At 50.3% G+C, this 21,098-nt stretch overlaps 1 protein-coding gene and 1 pseudogene across 4 annotated transcripts in view; one reads left to right on the plus strand and one right to left on the minus strand.

Annotated features, from left to right (window-relative positions):
* The window catches only part of TEAD4 (TEA domain transcription factor 4), an 83,794-nt gene extending 70,476 nt beyond the window's left edge, over window positions 1-13,318 (minus strand). For 2 of the 4 annotated variants that reach the window (XM_030804854.1, XM_030804852.1), the window contains exons 1-2: window positions 13,149-13,318; window positions 12,586-12,678 (exon numbers count right to left, since the gene is read on the minus strand). The gene's annotated coding sequence lies outside the window, so the exon portion shown is untranslated. The other 2 variants (XM_030804855.1, XM_030804853.1) reach the window with 1 other exon arrangement.
* A 4,922-nt stretch (window positions 13,319-18,240) lies between these two features.
* On the plus strand, window positions 18,241-18,340 carry LOC115832963 (annotated as a pseudogene).
* Window positions 18,341-21,098: the final 2,758 nt, after the last annotated feature.

The following is a 21,098-nucleotide window of genomic DNA, read 5'->3' on the forward strand; positions in this document are numbered from 1 at the left end:
CTGAACCATGCTCTATGCCAGGAACAGAGCTTCTTGGAAGGCTCCGTGACACCTCTTTTTCACAGGTCATTCTCTAGGTGTACCCCACTCCTCATTCCTGGTCCCATCTTGCACTGTGAGAAAGGCCACAGCTCAGGACACCAAACTCTTACCTCACTTTCAGAGTTCCTCACTCCCATCATCTTGTGAAGATTTTCTCCATAAATTAATTTTCTCCAAACATCTGTAAATCACATATCTGACTGTCCTGACAAAGAACCTGTATCCAGAATATTAAAGAACTCTCAGAACAATAGCTGGGCATGGTGGCACACACCCACAACTGTGGGAGGCCCAGGTGGGTGGACTGCTTGAGCCAGGAGTTCAAGACCAGCCTAGGCAACATGCCGAAACCTCATCTCTACAAAAAGTACAAAAATTAGCCAGGTGTGGTGGCGTGTGCCTGTGGTCCCCACTACTCAGGAGGCTGAGGTGGGAGGGACACTTGAGCCTGGGTGGTCAAGGCTGCAATGAGCTATGACCTTGCTGAGTGAACGAAGCAAGGATCCAAAGAGCTATGTAACTGCATGATTCCATTTGTGAGACATTCTTGAAAGGCAAAATTATAGGAATGAACAGATCAGTGTGGCCAGCGGATGGCATGAGGGGAAGGGGGAGGGATGACCTCCAAGGGGCCACTGCATGATGGAATCGTTTGGGGGATGGAACAGTCTTTACCTTGATGGTGGCGGTGAAAACACATTCTGTGCATTTGTCAACATCTACTATTTACCAAAAACAGTGTATTATGCTGTATGTATGTTAAAAATAAATTTAGGGAAAGATTCACTCTATTTTATAGAACGAGATGTTATTCTACAGGCGCAGTGGCTCACGCCTGTAATCCCAGCACTTTGGGAGGCGGAGGCGGGCAGATCACCTGAGGTCAGGAGTTCGAGACCAACCTGACCAACATGGAGAAATCCTGTCTCTACTAAAAATACAAAAAATTAGCTGAGTGTGGTGGCACATGCCTGTAATCCCAGCTACTTGGGAGGCTGAGGCAGGAGAATTGCTTGAACCCAGGAGGCGGAGGTTGCAGAGAGCCAAGATTGCACCATTGCACTCCAGCCTGGGCAACAAAAGTGAAACTCCATCTCAAAAAAAAAAAAAAAAAAAAAAAGAGAGAGAAAGAAAGAAAAAAGGATATAAAAATAAAACCCGCGGCCGGGCAGGGTGGCTCATGCCTGTAATCCCAGCACTTTGGGAGGCCGCGGCGGGCAGATCACAAGGTCAGGAGATCGAGACCATCCTGGCTAACATGGTGAAACCCTGTCTCTACCGAAAATACAAAAAATTAGCCAGGTGTGGTGGTGGGCACCTATAGTCCCAGCTACTCAGGAGGCTGAGGCAGGAGAATGGCATGAACCCAGGAGGCGGAGCCTGCAGTGAGCCGAGATCGCGCCACAGCACTCCAGCCTGGGCGACAGAGCGAGACTCTGTCAAAAAAAATAAAATAAAATAAAATAAAATAAAAATAAAAATAAAACCCACAAAAACCATAAAACCCACTTATCTCCCCTCCTCTCATCACTTCATGACAGTAGCCCTCAAATCACATTTTCTCTGTCTTCTCAAGGATAGTTCTGTTTCTTTTCCTCTCTGTCTGCCTCCCTCTCTCTTACACACATACATGCTTGTCAGAACCCCACCCATTCTCAAAGCCAGCTCAACTGCCTCCTCCTCTTGGGACAGAATCGATCATCCTTTACCAGGTACTGCCACAGACCCTGTTTGTGAATGTTCTTTCGTCTTGCAGCATGTTATTCCTAGCTTCACAGTCCACTTCCCTGCAAGTTCCGTGAGGACAGGATCCAGGGCTTCTGTTCCATACTCCTGCTGCACCTGGCACAGTGCCAGGCACACCGTGGGTGCTGTGGCTGCTGTGGATTGGGTGAGGGCAGGTGCAATCGGAGGGAGTTGATGCCAAGAGAGGAGAGCTGGCTGTGCTGGGCTGGCAGTGCCCTGAGGAGGTATGGGAGGCACTGGTACAGCTTACTTCTTCTCTTGCATAAGCAGCAACTATTGCTTCAACCTCCAAGTGCTGGAAGTGACCCCACCTCTCATTCCAACATGAGGTCATGCAATTTATGATGGAGCATTTCCGAGGATGCTTTTGCTTCCTGCATGCCACCCGGCACAGTTCAAGCCCCAGGCAGACAGATGCTCAGGATGCACCTGCTGAGGGATGGGAACCTGTCTTGTCATCAGGATGCTGTCATTTCTCACTTCCAGAAGGCAGGCACTCTTTACAGCAAAGAGTAGACTAGGATCTTCGGATCTGAAGTCCATTTCATTAGGGAGAACTACCACAGTACAGGCGTAGACTATCAGTAACTCCACGGGGCCACTCTACGATTGGGTTTGTCCACACACATCATTGACCCCCTACCTCTTACATATTCCAGCTTCGACAGTTTTTAAGAACCATTTATAGGTCATTTATTTGACAAACACTTACGCAGTGGTTATTACGTGCCGGGGAAAGAACTAAGCACTTTACAGATATTAACTCATTTAATCTTCACATACACCATATGAGGTTGGTTCTACTAACCTTATTATCCCACCCAGGTGTTAAGTGGCAGAACAGAGATTCAAACCCAGGCAGGCCGGCTGGAAAGCCACACTGTGCCAACCACAGCCACTCGCCCCACGTGGTTACTGAACACAAGAAACGTGGTTAGTCCAAACCGAGATGTGTTAAGTGTACAATACACACTACAGTTGTAATGCTTTGTGTGAAAAAAAGGTAAACTACCTCATTGATACTTACTATTGATTACATGTTAAAATGATAATATTGTAGACATAGGTTAAATAATATATTATTACAACGCATTTTACCAGTTAAGTTTTCCTTTCTTTTTTAGAGGCAGGGTTCTCGCTATGTTGCCCAGACTGTTCTCAAACCCCTGGGCTCAAGCAATTCTCCCACCTCAGCCTCCTGAGTACCTGGGACCATAGGCAAAAGCCACGGCACCCAGCTCTTTTTACTTTTTAAATGTAGCTCCCAGGCTTACATTATGTTTCTATTGGACAGCACCACTCTGGAGTCTGCACTGACAGCCACTACTCTCTGGGGTTGTCGGGGGTCATCTTCCCCACCCTCCAGCCTCAGGGCAGGACCCAGATTCTGCCTGTTCCTAACACCGTGCTCACTTGGACAAAGATGATGGCAGCCACGCAATAATTCCCTTATCTCCCCATTCTGCTTCCTCTGACTGCTCAGACACCGCGCCCATGTCCCAAGCCTTGCCTCAGCTCCAGGCGCTGCTTCGCTCTACCTCCCTGTAGCAGGAATCCCAAAGTGTTTTATCTAGTGGAACCCCCGCACGCTGATATGTGGAGAAACTGAGGCCCAGGACCGCAGAATCTTCGAGGAAGCAGTGGCCCTGGAGGTGACCTAGTCCAATTTCCCATGCAGGGCAGAGACTCCTCCAAAGCATCCCTAACAGGTTCTACATAATGAAACTCTGTGCACAGTAGGCCTTTGGTATCTGTGGGGGATTAGTTCCAAGGCCTCGAAGGATACTAAAACCCCAGGACGCTCAAGTCCCTCAAATAAAATGATACAGTGTTTGCATATAACTTACGCACATCCTCCCGTGTGCTTTAAATCATTTCTAGAGAACTTATCATACCTAACACAACGCATGCACGTCACTTCATTTGCATGGACTCAATGCAGCATATTCAGTGAGCAGCAAATTCAAGTTTTGCCTTTTGGAACTCTGCGGAATTTTTTCCCCTGAACACTGTCGATCCAGGGTTGGTCGAATCCATGTGGAACCCACAGATACACAGGGCCCACTAGTTTTATGTGGTTCTACATAATAAAGTAATAGACTTCAGGTCAGACGGACCTCATCTGCCACTGCTGCAAAGCGTGCCTACCTTCCAGAAGTGAGAAATGACAGCATCCAGATGCTGGACAGGTTCTAAGTCCTCATCCAGCCTCTGTTAAGACACTCACAGGCACGGCACAGTGGCTCATACCTGTAATCCCAGCACTTTGGGAGGCTGAAGCTGGAGGATCACTTGAGGTGAGGAGTTTAAGACCAGCCTGGGCAAAATAAAGATAGCAAGACCTTGTCTCTACAAAAAGTTTTAAAAATCGGCAGGGCCTGGTGGCACATACCTGTCATCCCAGCTACTTGGGAGACTGAGGCAGGAGGACCATCTGAGCGCAGGAGTTTGAGGCTACAGTGAGCTATGATCACACCACTGCACCCCAGCCTGGGCAACAGAGAAAGATCCTATCTAGTAAAACAAAATAAAACAAAAAAACACCAGCCTGGGAAACACAGCAAGATCCCGTCTCTATAAAAAATAAAAATTAAAAAAAAAAAAAGGTTAGGCGGGCATGGCATCATGTGTGGTCCCAGCTACTGAGACCTGAGTAGCTGAGAAAGCTGAGGTGGGAGGATCACTTGGGCCCAGGAGGTTGAGGCCACAGTGAGCTGTGATTGCAACACTGCACTCTAGCCTGGGTGACAGAGTTAAGACCCTGTCTCACAAAAAAAAAAAAAAAAAAAAAAAGGCCAGGCACAGTGGCTCACACCTGTAATCCCAGCACTTTGGGAGGCCGAGGCAGGCAGATCACCTGAGGTCGGGAGTTTGAGACCAGCCTCACCAACATGTAGAAACCCTATCTTTACTAAAAATACAAAATTAGCCGGGTATGGTGGCAAATGCCTGTAATTCCAGCTACTCAGAAGGCTGTGGCAGGAGAATTGCTTGAACCCGGAAGGCAGAGGTTGCGGTGAGTCGAGATTGCAGCATTGCACTCCAACCTGAGCAAAAAGAGCGAAACTCCGTCTCAAAAAAAAAAAAAAGAAGACCCACATTTTTGAGATCAGATCACCGGTGGGGGGTAGGGGAAGACCCACGAAAATGACGAGCTCAATACTTAACAGCTCAGGATATATAAACTTTCCAAAACCAGATGTGGCTTCCAATGTGGCCGGAGGGTCACAGAGCTTAGTGGGTTAAGGTTTCCCTCGACACAGACCTTACCACAGCACTGGCCCACACAGGCTTACGGTTTAACGGGGCAGTTTAAGAGTCAGATTGACCTGGGTACAAACTCCAACTGCAGTATAACTTCTACAGTGTCCCCTCTGTAAAGTAGAGGTTAAAAAACAAAACAAAAACAAACCAAACCTTTCTCACAGGGCTAAGAGGATGAAATGAGATGATGAAGGCAGAAATGTCTAGAATAATGGTCTAGCACCTAACAGGCATTAAAATGTTCATTTCCCTCTTCCTTCCTTCTTCAGCCAAAAACTCCAAGCCTTTTCCCTCAACGTGAATTAATAGTAAGTCCCACTCTATTCTAGGCTTACATAATTGATGTTTGAACTTAAATGCAGGATGTTACACTTAGATCTATTACATTTCTTCTTGAGATAAGTATATGTTCACCATTGCTCAATGTCAAGTAATTTTTAAAAGCTAAAAACTAAAAACAATTTTTTAAAGTCAGTAGGGCATAGTTAAATATAGTATAGTCATAGAATGAAATGTTACTCGGATCCTTAAAATTATGGTTTTAAATATTTTTTATGACATGCACTATTACCCATTAGATAGCATTCAGTAGGGAAAAAAAAACGGGATAGAGTATAATTGCAATTCTGTTAAAATATATAGATTTGCATAACACAAATTTGGAAGGACATTCACCTAAATACCAGCCCTCCCAAATTATAGTATTATGTATCATTTTTTTCCTTTATGCCTTTCTTTATTTCCCAGGGTTTCTACAATGTACATGTATTAATTTTACGAGAGAAATATTTTTAAACTTCGTCTTTCTACTTAATGGCAGCATTCCAGTCAATTGAGATGATTATGAACCCTGGTTCTATCAGCCAATGTTTGCTACCCTCAATGCCCATGGAAATGAGAAACAGGGCTGGGTGCGGTGGTTCACTCCTGTAATGCCAGCACTTTGGGAGGCCAAGGCAGGTGGATCACCTGAGGTCGGGGGTTCAAGACCAGCCTGGCCAGCATGGTGAAGCCCCATTTCTACTAAAAATTAGCCAGGCGTGGTGGGATGTGCTTGTAATCCCAGCTACTCGGGAAGCTGAGGCAGGAGAATCACTTGAACCCAGGAGGCGGAGGTTGCAGTGAGCCAAGATCGCACCATTGTACTCCAGCCTGGGCAATAGGGCGAGACTCCGTCTCAAAAAAAAGAAATAGGCCGGGCATGGTGGCTCACACCTGTAATACCAGCACTTTGGGAGGCCAAGGCGGGCGGATCACAAGGTCAGGAGTTCGAGACCAGTCTGACCAATATGGCGAAACCCTGTTTCTACTAAAAATACAAAAAATTAGCTGGGCATGGTGGCGTGTGCTTGTAATCCCAGCTACTCGGGAGGCTGAGGCATGAGAATTGCTTGAACCCAGGAGGCAGAGGTTGCAGTGAGCCAAGATCACGCCACTGCACTCCAGCCTGGTAACAGAGCGAGACTCCATCTCAAAAAAAAAAAAAAAGAAAAAGAAATGAGAAACAGAAGACACAGGCCACACAGGCTCCTGGGAGAGGCTCGTATCTATGGAAAACATAGAGGACTAAGCCAAAGAGAGCCCTACGGCACATCACGGGAACCTCCTCACAGTAACACAAGCTCAGGAGTCAGGAGTCAGCATCCAGCGTAGTGGGTCAAGCAGTCACACATCCATCTCCCTGCTGTATCAGCCAGACCACACTGCTTTCTCTTGTACCAAGAAGATCATTAGACTGAAAAGCCTTTACTGAACATTCCTCCACTCAAATTAGAGTTGTTTTCTCCAAGACTTCGTAGAGTGAACCCATGTTGGCTACTAGGTATCTCAACTTCATTTTCACACTCTCCACATACTGTTTGTTCAAAAATCTAACCTAGGCTGAGTGCAACCATGTACACCTGCAGTCCCAGCTACTGAGGGGGCTGAGGTGGGAGGATTGCTTGATCCTGGGAGGTCAAGGCTGCATAAGCCATGACCGCATCACTGCACTCCATCCTGGGTGACAGAGCAAGACACTGTCTATGATAATAATAACAATGATAATTTTAAAAAATTTATTACACTGAAATTATTTTTGATAATACTAGGGTTTAAGAAAACACCAACATTAACTTCACTTTTTTTTTTTAAGGTAGCTACTAGAAAATTTTAAATTGGCAGGGCATGATGGCTCACATCTGTAATTCCAGCACTTTGGGAGGCCAAGGCAGGAGGATTGCTTGAGCCCAGGAGTTTGAGGCCTGCCTGGACAACAAAGCAAGACCCTACCTCTACAAAAAAACTTTACAAATTAGCCAGGTGTGGTGGCGCATACCTGTAGTCCCAGCTACTCAGGTAAAGGCAATGAGGACTGCTTGAGCCCAGAGTTCAAGGAGTGAGCCATGATTGCACCACTAAACTCCAGCCTGGGTGACACAGTGAGACTGTCTCAAAAAAATAAAAAATAATTAAAAAACAAAATCTAACCTAGAATTGGGCAAGGAATCAATTCTAGGAGTCTGCCATTTCCAGGGTCCCCATCTTGCTCCCTTGAAGAAACAAATCAAGACAGCATGTGTTGTCTGTCCTACTCCTACCCTCCTTCCAGGTCCTGGCAGTGGTTCTGGGGTCACTCCTACACCTTCTCTCGGGACCCCAAAGCCTATCTGTGAGTATCCGGCAACCTGAACTCAGGAAAAGCAGCTCATGTGGTCTGACTCACAATTCTCTCAGGGCAAGCTGTGGCCTTCTCACAAAGTCTGGTCGACCCTTACAAAGACGGAGGCAAGATAAGAGTCCTCTGCCTCCAGAACGTTCCACCCACTGTCTCGCTCCGCCTGTGGCTAAAGAAATCCCTCATGGCCAGGCGCGCGGTGGCTCACGCCTGTAATCCCAGCACTTTGGGAGGCCGAGGCGGGTGGATCACCTGAGGTTGGGAGTTCAAGACCAGCCTGGCCAACATGGAAATACCGTCTCTATTAAAAATACAAAAAAAAAAAAAAAAAAAAAAGAGCCAGGTGTGCTGGCAGGCACCTGTAATCCCAGCTACTCAGAAGGCTGAGGCAGGAGAATCACCTGAATCCAGGAGACAGAGGTTGTGGTGTGCCAAGATTGCAGCATTGCACCCCAGCCTGGGTAACAAAAGCAAAACTCCGTCTCAAAAAAAAAAAAGAAATCCCTCATGTCGTCCAGCGACCCCAGCCTGGGGACTCCCCGTCCAGAGCTTTGCCAACAACGCAACATCGCTGTTCCAGCCACAATTGTCCAAGGCTCACCGCCAAGGTGGAGATGAGCCAGGGAGCAACAATACCAGCCTTTTATCCCAGCCAGGATGATACACAAAGACATCTCAGGGGCTTGAGGGGAAGGGGAAGACCAAGTCCAGGCAGGGGCGAGCGTGGCACGAGCGGAGGCTGGCAAACACGAGACCTGTGCAAGTAAGAGCCAAAAGCTCAGCACAGAACCGGCGCTGAGCTCTAGCTTCACACTGAGTCAACGGCCCCCTTTGGAGGAGGGCCCCACCCCAGAGGCCCACCCAATGTGTCATCAGCCCCTCCCCAGCGCCCTCTGCACTGCCCCCAACCCTCTACCGGATATGCAATCCCATCCCCCAGGAGGGTCACCCCTGCCTCAGCACAGCTCCCATTTCCTGCCCCTGGTGACTCCTCAGAAGTCTATTGTTCCCATGAAGTTTGGGTCAAAGGAAGCAGAGTCCCCACCCATGGGGGCCCGCCTGCCCACGCCAAGCCAAGGAGCCAGCCCCCGCTACAGGGAGCCTGGCCCATCCTCTGGCCCTTCCAGGAGCCCCCCTGTATTAAATGCAGGAGGACGTGGGCAGAGATCTTGGAGACCTGAGTTCTAGTGGAAATTTTCCCAAATATCCAGTCCCTACCAGCTAAAGGCCCCAGGGCCAGATCACGCAGGTGTGATTAGAATCTCCCAGATAGTAGCGGGAAAAACCAAAAGCAAGGGAAGAACTGTCATCTCAGAAGGGGTCCAGGCAAAACTGGAATTAGAAGATAGGAGCTGGAGACTGTGTGCTCCCCAGTGACAAAGCCCTGCCCCCACCTCCACCTGGGCCCCCCTGGCTGCTGACAGCCCCTCACCCCCCTTTACTGGAGAGCAGCTGTTCAGCTCCAATCTCAGAGCTTTAAAGGGAGCTGTCTTCCAACCCCTGCCAACAAAGGGTCATGGGGGCAAAGGAAGACAGGCAAGGTAAAGCCACCCTCACAGGCCCTGAATTTCCAACTGCCACTGGACTGACCTCAACTGCAGGAAAGGCAAGGTCCAAAGCTGGGGACCAACGTCCTCCACTTCCACTGGGAAGGAGGAGGAGGGGCCACAGGTTTGGCAACAGACACTGCTTTGTGACAGTCACCAGGGCAAGACTCCAGAGTGGAAATCAAAGGAGGTTGTGACATTTGCAACCCGGGAGATCTAAAAAGATAGGGAGAACCTTCACCTGGCGGCTCATCAAGGGGAGAGGAGGGTGTGTTTTAAAGACCCGAGGGCCCCTTCCAGACTCCACAGATTCTACAGCGAGATGGCTCCTTCCCCAGAACAGCTATGCGCTTTCTGCCAGGACGGAGCAGAGTATTTCTGCCTCCTACCAACCTTATCTGAGCCACAAGGCATGGCCCAAGTCAGTCTGTTCCAGCTTCCGCGCCTGTTGGATGAAGGCGGCTAGCGGGAGTAGGGGGTGTACAAGCACTGCCATCCACAGGGCAGGAGACAGAACGCCAAGGGGAGAGCATAGGTTCTAATCCCCGCTCTGCCACTCACCAGGGTTGCGGCATTAAGCAAGTTACTGTCCCTCTAGGGGCATCAGTTTCCCCATCTTTAAAATGGGAGACTTAGGCCAGGCGCAGTGGCTCACGCCTGTAATCCCAGCACTTTGGGAGGCCGAGGAGGATCACCTGAGGTCAGGAGTTCAAGACCAGCATGGCAAACATGGTGAAATCCCGCCTCTACTAAAAATACAAAAAACGGCTGGGAGTGGTGGCTCATGCCTATAATTTCAGCACTTTAGGAGGCCGAGGCGGACAGATCACCTGAGGTTGGGAGTTCAAGACCAGCCTGACCAACATGGAGAAACTCCGTCACTACTAAAAATACAAAATTAGCCGGGAGTGGTGGCGCATGCCTATAATCCTAGCTACTCAGGAGGCTGAGGCAGGAGAATCACTTGAACCCAGGAGGTGGAGGTTGTAGTGAGCTGAGATCGCACCATTGCACTCCAGCCTAGGCAACAAGAGCAAAACTCCATCTCAAAAAAAAAAAAAAAAAAACAAATATATATATATATAAAAAACTAGCCGGCCGGGAGGCTGAGGCAGGAGAATCACTTGAACCCAGGAGGCGGAGGTTGCAGTAAGCCAAAATCATGCCACTGTACTCCAGCCTAGGCGACAGAGCGAGACTTCGTCTCAAAAATAAATTAAATAAAATAAAATGAAAATAAAGTAAAATAAAATGAAAATAAAGTAAATAAAATGGGGGACTTAGATGCTGACATTAGGGTATCTAATAATGTTCAGCAAGCTCACCCGAGGGCCAAGGCAAAACTGGAATCAGAAAATAGAAGCTGGACTCTGTTCTCTGGTGACAAAGCCCTGTCTGTCCCCCTCCCTCCTGACCTGGGCCACTAGGACCCTGGATTCCTAAGGACGCAGAACACAGTGTAGCGCCCGGCTCATAGTAAATGCTCGGTTCATGTTTGCTAAATGATAGACAGGGCAAGGTTTCTCCAACGGGGCTCAGAGAAACACTAATTCAAAAAACTCTAATCCCTGGGAAAAAGAGGTTCGTACTGAAATAAGCTTAGGAAACACTGCATACAACAGCTATCCTATGGAGTCCATGGGATGTGCCAGGCACTGTGCTACTGGGTGGGGGCTCTGCAAACATCGACCTTTCGCAAGAAACTTTCTGGACAGAAAAGGTCCCCTCATATTACCCACCAAGAAACAGCCTGAGAGCCTTAAAGGTAGTGAGAGACTCAGGATTTGTACCCTGGTCTGCCTGACACCAAACCTGTGCCCTTTCCACTCCGTCAGTGCTGCTTTTAGACCAGTCGCACACCAGGCCGAAGAGGTGAGAGGGTGAGGTGTTTCTCATGAGAACATCTACATCCTCAGGATGGATGGAGGAGCAAGGACAAGAACCCCCAACCCCCGAGACAGTTTCTGGCTCCTTCCTTCCAAGAAGCCCTACCCATTATATACACGTTGAAGCCCTCATGCAACAAGCTACTCATTCCTCTTCTCAAAGGAAGTGCTGAGTGTCTAGCAAGTTGGAAAGAATGAGGGATTCTTCTACTGGGCTACCTGGTCAGCTCCAAGGAGAGTTAAACCAGGAGAAAGTAGTTCAGGCTGGTATACCTCCCTATCTGTTTGTCCTTAGGGCCAGCTTAAAAGCACTATTTACACAAGTCTCCAGATTCAAAACTGTCTCCTCTTTCCGGGGGATCCACCCCGACAAACCTTCCCAAATCTCATTCGCCCATCCCATCCCCCAAAGGCAAAGATCTCAACTTCCTTCAGCCTCCTACCAGCTTGTTGTCCTATTCCAGGCAAGCACAAGACCCTCGCCCTGAGAAAGTCAGCCTCCTGGCTCCAAGAGGCAGGTGGAGATAGCTTCCTTCCAGCTCTGCCCGGTCCAGGGGAAACGGAGCCTGGAAGGCCACACACTCCAAAACCACAGTCAAATCATCCCTGCACTCAGGCAACCAGAGACACTGACTCTTGCCCACGGCCGTGTAGGGAGGAAGAACAGTCCTGGCCAGAACCAACATCCTCGAAGAGAAACACATACTCAAGAGACGTGGCATCACACACCTACTCAGAGATACTCACACTTTCAGAGAGCCCCTTCTCACGCAGACATATACACACACTCTGTCACTCACGTTCAACACAAACAAATACGCCCACTGGAAGCCAAGGTGAGTCACACGTGAACAGACATCACCCACACAGAGACTCAAAGCGAGGGAGACTCGCAGTCAGGTGTCACACAGACTCAGCACAGATGCAGTCAGTCCGCGGGGCCTCAAGTGCCTGAGCACAACGGGGGAAATGTTCACTTTGGGGTTTGAAAGTTCTGCTCCCTGGATCGATCCACTAGTCCCCATTAGGGAACACAGCAGCTTCCCAAGCCCTGAGGTGTATGTAGGACCTTTTGCAGGGGTCCCCCCACTTTCGCTTTGCCTTTGCACTTAAAACAGGCAGTCCGCTTACCTCCAGGTCTCTCTCTTCCAGGCTCTAAAAGGGCCCAGCAGAAAAGAGGCATGGGTGCCGGGTCTCTTCTATTGCCGATGCTCTCGGTTCTGCCTCTCCGGTTCTTTCCACACCGGCCTCCCTTTCCCCCAAAGTCCCGAGTGTCCACCCCCCTTACTCGCCCCCGGAGCCGCTTCGCCTGCACCAGCCTCAGTCGCGCCGCCTCCACGTGCCTCGCTCTTCCCAGTCTCGTCCCGGGAGGGAGCTCCGCACGCACCGCGCAGACTCCTGCCCTCCGGCAAAGTCCTACCAAGTCCCCGCTCCCCAGCCTTACCGGTCCCAGGGTGCGGGAAGGTGGGATGGGTGCGCTAAGCCAGTTCCAAGGAGTCCGCCCCGAGCGCCAACTCTTCCGGCCGCGACGATCTCTCTGCGGGGACGACAGGGCGTCAGTCAGGGCGCAGAGCCGGGCTCCGGCCGGGGCCGACGGGCGGCGCAGTGAAGGCGGGGCCGCGGGGCCAAGCCCACCCCGCGCCGACCGGCCCCGGTGCGCCCAGCGCAGCGGAGCGGAGCGCGCAGAGGGAGGAGTTTTCCCAGAATGGGACTGACGGGAAAACACGGGGATCCCTATTCCTGGAGGAGTGAGTCAACCGGGAGCGAGGAGGGGAGCGCGGGGCGGACAGGAGGGAAGCGGGAGAGGGGCAGCTAGCAGCGCCGGAGCGCGGAGGGAAGCCAGAGGTCGGAACGGAGCGCGCCGGAGCGCAGAGGTCCAAGGCGGGAACGCGGGCGGCGGAAAGAAAAGAGCAGCCGAGCACGCGGCGCGAGCGGTCGGCTGCGGCGGCGTGGGGCGCGCGGCCCGGGAGGGCGCCGGCGGGTGCGGCGGGCGCGGGCGCCTCTCACCTGGCGGGACGCGGCGGCACCGGAGCTGCGGCCCTCCCGCCCCCTGGCCTCGAGTGTGCGAGGAGGACGCTGGAATGCGCGGAATGAGGGCTGGAATGAGATGCGCGCCGCGGCGGGAGGGAGGGAGCCGGAGGGAGTGGCGGCCGGGCCACCGGCACCTCGGGGAGGAGACTGCGCCGCGCGCGGGCGGGCGAGGGGCCGGGCCGCCGGGGCGGGGCGGGGCCGGGCCGGCTCGGGCGGCGGGGGAGGGAGCCGAGGGACGGCGGGGACCCCTCCACCCTGGCCTCGGCTGCGGCCCCCACGCCCACTCGCCCTTCGATCTCTCCGCTCCGACTCTTTGCCTGCTCGTTGAGCGCCCCGCGCCCTCCCCTCCTGGCGGGGTCCCGACTCTCTTTCCCAGGAGCCGAGAGCCTTCCTCTTCGCCGGGGCGGGGCTGTCCCGGGGGCTGGGAGGTGGACGGGGCCCAGCCTCCCGCCCCGCCACCCGGCGTCCCTCCGCACGAGTCCCTGGGAGGCCGGGGAAGGGGCGGGCGCCCGGCGCGCAGGAAGGGCTGCTCCCTTCCCTGCGGCTCCCACCAAAGGACACTTGCTCCGGGGAACCAGGAAGCAGGAACTCGCGGGCTCCATTCCCAGATCCGCTGCCAGTGCCCCCTCGCCTGCCCTCCCTGGCTTTAGCTCTTTCCGTTTTTCTCTCCTGCCCCTTGGGCATCTGTAAAACCGCCACTACGAGTAAACCACATGGGAGAAAGGGCACTCCGTTTGAAGTCCATGTGGCATGCCATGAGACGCCTTTTGGGCTCAGTGACTCAATGAATATTCATCTAATATGTATGATGAGTCCAGATACTGTGAGGATCAGGATCAGCCCTCAGCACCTGCCCTCCAAGAGCTCAGGGTTTAGCTGGGGAGGCCTCGGTGTATACTGCCATCGGTGAGAGTCTGGACTTGAGACACACATGCCCAGAAGTCTCTTGTTGGGGCAGGGGTGCTGGAAACGCTGGGCTCCTTGTTTGGAGACGCTTAGGACAAACGGGCTTAAAGCAGTGTGCAGGCAGGCAGCGCCATCATCTACCTGGCCAGGAGACTGAAACCAAAGGACTTTTGGCTTTTTCCAAAAATCAAATCCAGCCTTTTCTGGGGCATTATCACTTAGCCTTGTGTTGGGTGGTTGTCTAGATCTTATCTCCCTTGCCAAACAGAAACTTCCTTGAAGACAGTAATGTCTGATTTATCTTATCTTTCACACAGAACCAGCCTGGTTCCTGGGATAGGGAAGTGCATGATAAATGCTGCATAAATGAAAAACAATTGCTACCGTGGAAGATATTGAAAGGAAAGTCCTATCAATGCCAGAGTTGTTTCCAAGAGAGGTATTCCAAAAGTGTTTCAAGCAATGACGGCATCACTGAGCTAAGCATCCAGCCCTGCAAGGTGAAGGCGTTGAAGACGCAGCCCTCATTTGAATAGATGAATTGTGGTATTCTTGTTAAATAATGAATCATATCAAGGGTTGGTCACACCTCATGCACATGAAAAGACCAAAACACAAGGCAGCGTATCAGCACCACGTGAAGTACACACTAAGCACCAACTATTTAATTCAGCAGTCATGGGGGTCGCGGTGGCTCACACCTGTCATCTTAGCAATTTGGGAGGCCAAGGCAGGTGGATCGCTTGAGCCCAGGAGTTTGAGACCAGCCTGGGCATCATGGTGGCCTGCACCTGTAGTCCCAGCTACTCAGGAGGCTGAGGTGGGAGGATAGTTTGAGCCCAGAAAGTTGAGGCTGCAGTGAGCCGTGAATGTACCACTGCACGCCAGCCTGGATGACAGAGCGAGACCCTATCTCAAAGTAATTAATAATAATTATATTAATTCAATCATTTGAGTGTTCGTTGACTTTGACACCGCACTAAGGGAAGGGGTAGGTCCCTTAAGTAGTTCCAGTCTAGGTGAGAAGACAGACAATTATGCAAAGTTCAATGGGAACCCAAGGGAAGGAACAGTGAAATCCAATTACAGTGCATTTGATCTAGCTCTTGAGGATAAATGAGGGTTTGCCAAACTGAGACTGGAAACCCCATTTAAGACACGTGGAATAGCACCTACAAAGGTGAGGCGGCCAGTCTGCTGGTGTGTTTAGTGAAGCTTTGTAAATTGGTGTGGCTGGAGAATAGAGATGTGGATAACTTGAAGGAAGTGGATACCAGACTTTGAAGGTCATTGCGTGCCATGCTGAAGATCTGGGCATCAAAAAAGACACAAGTGTGACATAATCAGCACCACCATCAAGAAGATCCTCTGGCAACAGTCTTGCAGTTGGACTGGAGACTCGGGGTGCCCTAAAACTCAAGCAGTGGTCCTGAGGTTGAGGAGGAGGGGAAGGAGCTAGGAAACAGTTCAGATCATTTGGCTGTGCAGTGAGAGGGAAAACAAAAATCGCTAACCTTTAACAGCTGAACAATGGTTGGTGTCAGTAAGTGAGATAAGAATTCAGGGCTGGCCGGGCGCGGTGGCTCACGCTTGTAATCCCAGCACTTTGGGAGGGCGGATCACGAGGTCAGGAGAATGAGACCACAGTGAAACCCCGTCTCTACTAAAAATACAAAAAATTAGCCGGGCGTGGTGGCGGGCGCCTGTGGTCCCAGCTACTTGGAGAGGCTGAGGCAGGAGAATGGCGTGAACCCGGGAGGCGGAGCTTGCAGTGAGCCGAGATTGCACCACTGCACTCCAGCCTGGGCGACAAAGCCAGACTCCGTCTCAAAAAAAAAAAAAAAGAATTCAGGGCTGGGCGAGGTGGCTCACACCTGTAATCCCAGCACTTTGGGAGGCTGAGGTGGGTGGATCACGAGGTCAGGAGTTCGAGACCAGCCTGACCAACATGGAGAAACCCCATCTCTACTAAAAATACAATATTAGCTGGGCGTAGTGGCGCATGCCTGTAATCCCAGCTACTCAGGAGGCTGAGGCAGGAGAATCACTTGAACCCGGGAGGCGGAGGTTACGGTGAGCTGAGATCACGACATTGCACTGCAGCCTGGGCAAAAAGAACAAAACTCCGTCTCAAAAAAAAAAAAAAAAGAGAATTCAAGCAAAAGGGGAGTGGGGTGAGTCAGAAGGGAATCCAGCCAGGTTCAGGGGATGGAGAGGAAGGCAGGACAGAGTCCAGAGTGGAAACAGGAAAACAACCCTAGTGTCACGTTCAGCGTAGACTGCTGAGAACGAACTTGGAGATCTTTATTCCCTCCAAGTCTTAACTATCCAAGACCATCAGTGATCCAAGCTGGAAAGGTGTGTCTTCAGGATCTTGACTTTCTGGCCCATACCCTTACCGTCTCCTGGAGAGCTCTGGAGCTTTGGGGACCTCAGGCTTGGAGCTGTTGAGGAACGTCTAGGTAAAGGAAAGTTCACAGATCTACAAATTCTGAAGAGTTAAAGGCAAGGTAATTTTACCCACACATCAGCCCTTCCCAGGGATGTTTCCATTTCTTAAGGGACAGGACCCTACTTCACTGACCCTCAGGAATGAGTCTTTTGGTGGAAATATTTCAGCTGTCTGGATCCTACAAATGGATCCTCACTCAAGCTTGATGATGGATCGTGCAGGAGGAGGAGGGTAAGGGTGTGGGCAGGGCCAGGTGGTTTCATGTAGGGGTATTTGTGTTGGCTATATTCCAAAGTCAAAGTTAAAAATCACATTAATTGGGCACAGTGGCTCACATCAGTACTCCCAGTACTTTGGGAGGCCAAGGTTGGAGGATCTCTTGAGCCCAGGAGTTTGAGACCAGCCTGAGCAATATAATGAGACCTTAACCTCTACCAAAAAAAAAAAGAAAAAAGAAATTAGCTGGGCATAGTAGCACACGCCTATAGTCCCAGCTACTGCGGAGGCTGAAGTGGGGGGCTTGTTTGAGCTCAGGAAGTCGAGGCTGCAGTGAGTCGTGACTGCACCACTGCACTCCAGCCTGGGCGACAGAGCAAGACGTCATCTCAAAAAAAATAAATAAATAAACCAGACACATTCATGATATAAGTGGAAAAGCAGATTCTCAAAATTATATATAGGGGCTAGGCATGGTGGCTCACACCTGTAATTCCAGCACTTTGGGAGGCTGAGACAGGCGGATCACCTGAGGTCAGGAGTTCGAGACCAGCCTTGCCAATATGGTGAAACCCCATCTCTACTAAAAATACAAAAAATTAGCCAGGCATGATGGCACACGCCTTTAGTCCCAGCAACTTGGGAGGCTGAGGCAGGAAAATCACTTGAACACAGGAGGTGAAGGTTGCAGTGAGCCTAAATCCCACCGTTGCACTCTAGCCTGGGCAGCAAGAGTGAAACTCCATCTCAAAAAATAAATAGCCGGGCGCAGTGGCTCACGCCTATGATCCCAGCACTTTGGGTGGCTGAGGCGGGCGGATCACCTGAGGATGAGAGTTTGAGACCAGCCTGACCAACATGGAGAAACCCCATCTCTACTAAAAATAGAAAATTAGCTGGGCGTAGTGGCGCATGCCTGTAATCCCAGCTACTCAGGAGGCTGAGGCAGGAGAATTGCTTGAACGAGGGACGTGGAGGTTGCGGTGAGCAGAGATTGCGCCGTTGCACTCTAGCCTGGGCAACAAGAGGGAAACTCCATCTCAAAAATAAATAAATAAATAAATAAATAAATACTATATATCGGATGACCCTGTTTTTGAAAAAAGTTGAAAAAGTATTTTAAAGGGATTATCTCTGAAAGTTTGCGAATTAAGGGGATCTAGTTTCTTGTTTTTATTCTTTTCTTTTTCTTTTTTTTTTTTTTTTAAGACAAAATTTTGCTTTTGTTGCCCAGGCTGGAGTGCAATGGCACAATCTTGGCTCACTGCAACCTCCGCCTCCCGGGTTCAAGCAATTCTCCTGTCTCAGCCTCCCCAGTAGCTGGGATTACAGGCGTGCGCCACCACACCCAGCCCTATTCTTTATTTTCTATAACAAACGTGTAGTTTATAATCAGGGACAAATGTGACTAGAACTATATGTCTAACCCTTCCCTAAGTTCTCCACATCTTTGAAAAACAAAACCCTTTACACATAGGAAAATATCACATTGTGGTGCTTGCCTGGGCAGCACATATACTAAAATTGGATACTGATACAGAGAAGATTAGCATGGCCCCTGAGCTCACAAATTCGTGAAGTCTTCCATTAAAAAAAAAAAAAAAAGGCCAGGCGCGGTGGCTCACGCCTGTAACCCCAGTACTTTGGGAGGCCGAGGCGGGTGGATCACGAGGTCAGGAAATCGAGACCATCCTGGCTAACACGGTGAAACCTCGTCTCTACTAAAAATACAAAAAATTAGCTGGGCATGGTGGTGGGCGCCTGTAGTCCCAGCTACTCGGGAGGCTGAGGCAGGAGAATGGCGTGAACCCTGGAGGCGGAGCTTGCAGTAAGCCCAGATTGTGCCACTGCACTCCAGCCTGGGCGACAGAGTGACTCCGTCTCAAAAAAAAAAAAAAAAAGGCTGGGCATGGTGGTGCACACCTCTAATGCTAGCACTTTGGGAGGCTGAGGCAGGCGGATGACGAGATAAGAGATCAAGACCATCCTGGCCAACATGGTGAAACCCTGTCTCTACTAAAAATACAAAAATTAGCCCATGTGGTGGCATGCACCTGTATTCCCAGCTACTCGGGAGGCTGAGGCAGAAGAATCGCTTGAACCTGGGAGGCAGAGGTTGCAGTGAGCTGAGATCACAACACTGCACTCCAGCCTGGCGACAGAGCAAGGCTCCGTCTCAAAAAAAAAAAAAAAATGAGGCCGGGCACGGTGGCTCAAGCCTGTAATCCTAGCACTTTGGGAGGCCAAGGTGGGCAGATCATCTGAGGTCAGGAGTTCAAGACCAGCCTGGCCAACCACGGAACCCGGGAGGCGGAGTGAGCCGCGATCGTGCCACTGCACTCCAGCCTGGGCGACAGAGCAAGACTTTGTCTCAAAAAAAAATGCACATTGTACACCATAAATATATACAATTTTTATTTGTTAATTATACCTTAATAAAGCTGGTGGTGGTAGCAAAGAGGTTGTGTAGAATTAGAAGAACTCAATGAATAGATTCTGAGTAAACGCCGCCGTATAAGTCTTCTAGACTTCTCATCGATCCACTCATTATCCTACATATTTGTTTCAACTATTGCTGACTGCCAGTTTACAACTCTAGAAACTTTTTTCCCCCAATAAATCAAACCATTCCCACCAAACAAACAAAGAACCAACAGCTGGATTGAATGGCCTAATAGGAAACTGACAGAGTAAAGAGAGATTGTTTCCTAGCTTTTAGGTGAAAGGCAAATATTTTACTTTTTTTTTTTTTTTGAGACAGTATCTTGCTCTGTTGCTGAGGCTGCAGTGCAGTGGTGCAATCAGGGCTCACTGCAGTCTTCACTTCCTGGGCTCAAGTGATTCTCCCATCTTAGCCTTCCAAGTAGCTGAGACTACAGGTGTGCACCACTTCACTTGACTAATTAAAAAAAATTTTTTTGTAAAGACAAGATTACCCTATATGCTCAAGCTGGTCTCAAACTCCTGGCCTCAAGCCATCTTCCTGCCTTGGACCTCCTAAGTGTTGGGATTACTGGTGTGAGCCACTGTGCTGGGCCACGTCTTGCCTTGGAGATTTCCCCAAAGCTGCTCCCAATACCTTGGGAAGTATTATGCAGTGACTCCTGCTGGTCAGCTGGGACTCAGGTGCTTTTTCTTTTTTAACCTCTCCATCCTATATTTATTTATTTTTATTTTTTTAGTAGAGATGGGGTTTTGCCATGTTGGCCAGGCTGGTCTTGAACTCCTGGCCTCAAGTGATCCGCCCACCTTGGCCTCCCAAAGTCCTAGGATTACAGGTGTGAGCCACTGCACCCAGCCCATCCTATACTTCTATTTACTTTTTTCCTTAAGAGAATGTTCACTTGACATCAGCTGAACTTCATCTTGTGCTTTGAAGGACAAAACAGACCATTTCCTGTTTTGTTTTCTTTTTTTTTTTAATTTTAATTTTTTTATTATTATACTTTTAAGTTTTAGGGTACATGTGCACAATATGCAGGTTTGTTACATATGTATCCGTGTGCCATGTTGGTGTGCTGCACCCATTAACTCGTCATTTAGCATTAGGTATATCTCCCAATGCTGTCCCTCCCCCCTCCCCCGCCTTTTTTTTTTTTGAGACGGAGTCTCACTCTGTCGCCCAGGCTGGAATGCAGTGGCGCGATCTTGGCTCACTACAACCTCCACCTCCCGGGTTCAAGTGATTCTCCGGCCTCAGCCTCCCGAGTAGCTGGGATTATAGGTGCATGCCACCATGCCCAGCTAATTTTTTGTATTTTTAGTAGAGACGGGGTTTCACCGTGTTAGCCAGGATGGTCTCAATCTCCTGACCTTGTGATCTGCCCCTCTCAGCCTCCCAAAGTGCTAGGATTCCAGGCGTAAGCCACCACGCCCAGCCTGTTTTGTTTCTTTTTTTTTTTTTTTTTTTTTTTTTTGAGACGGAGTCTTGCTCTGTCCCCCAGGCTAGAGTGCAGTGGCGCGATCTCGGCTCACTGCAAGCTCCGCCTCCCAGGTTCACGCCCTTCTCCTGCCTCAGCCTCTCCGAGTAGCTGGGACTGCAGGCGCCCGCCAACACGCCCGGCTAATTTTTTTTGTATTTTTAGTAGAGACGGGGTTTCACCGTGTTAGCCAGGATGGTCTTGATCTCCTGACCTCGTGATCCGCCCGCCTCGGCCTCCCAAAGTGCTGAGATTACAGGCTTGAGCCACCGCGCCCGGCCTGTTTTGTTTCTTTGAGATGGAGTCTCGCTCTGTCTCCCAGGCTGCAGTACAGTGGCGTGATCTTGGCTCACTGCAACCTCCACCTCCCGGGTTCAAGTGATTCCCCTGGCTCAGCCACTCTAGTAGCTAGGATTACAGGCTCTCGCCACC

Source organism: Nomascus leucogenys, chromosome 23, assembly GCF_006542625.1.
Source record: "Nomascus leucogenys isolate Asia chromosome 23, Asia_NLE_v1, whole genome shotgun sequence".
Taxonomy (NCBI): domain Eukaryota; kingdom Metazoa; phylum Chordata; class Mammalia; order Primates; family Hylobatidae; genus Nomascus; species Nomascus leucogenys.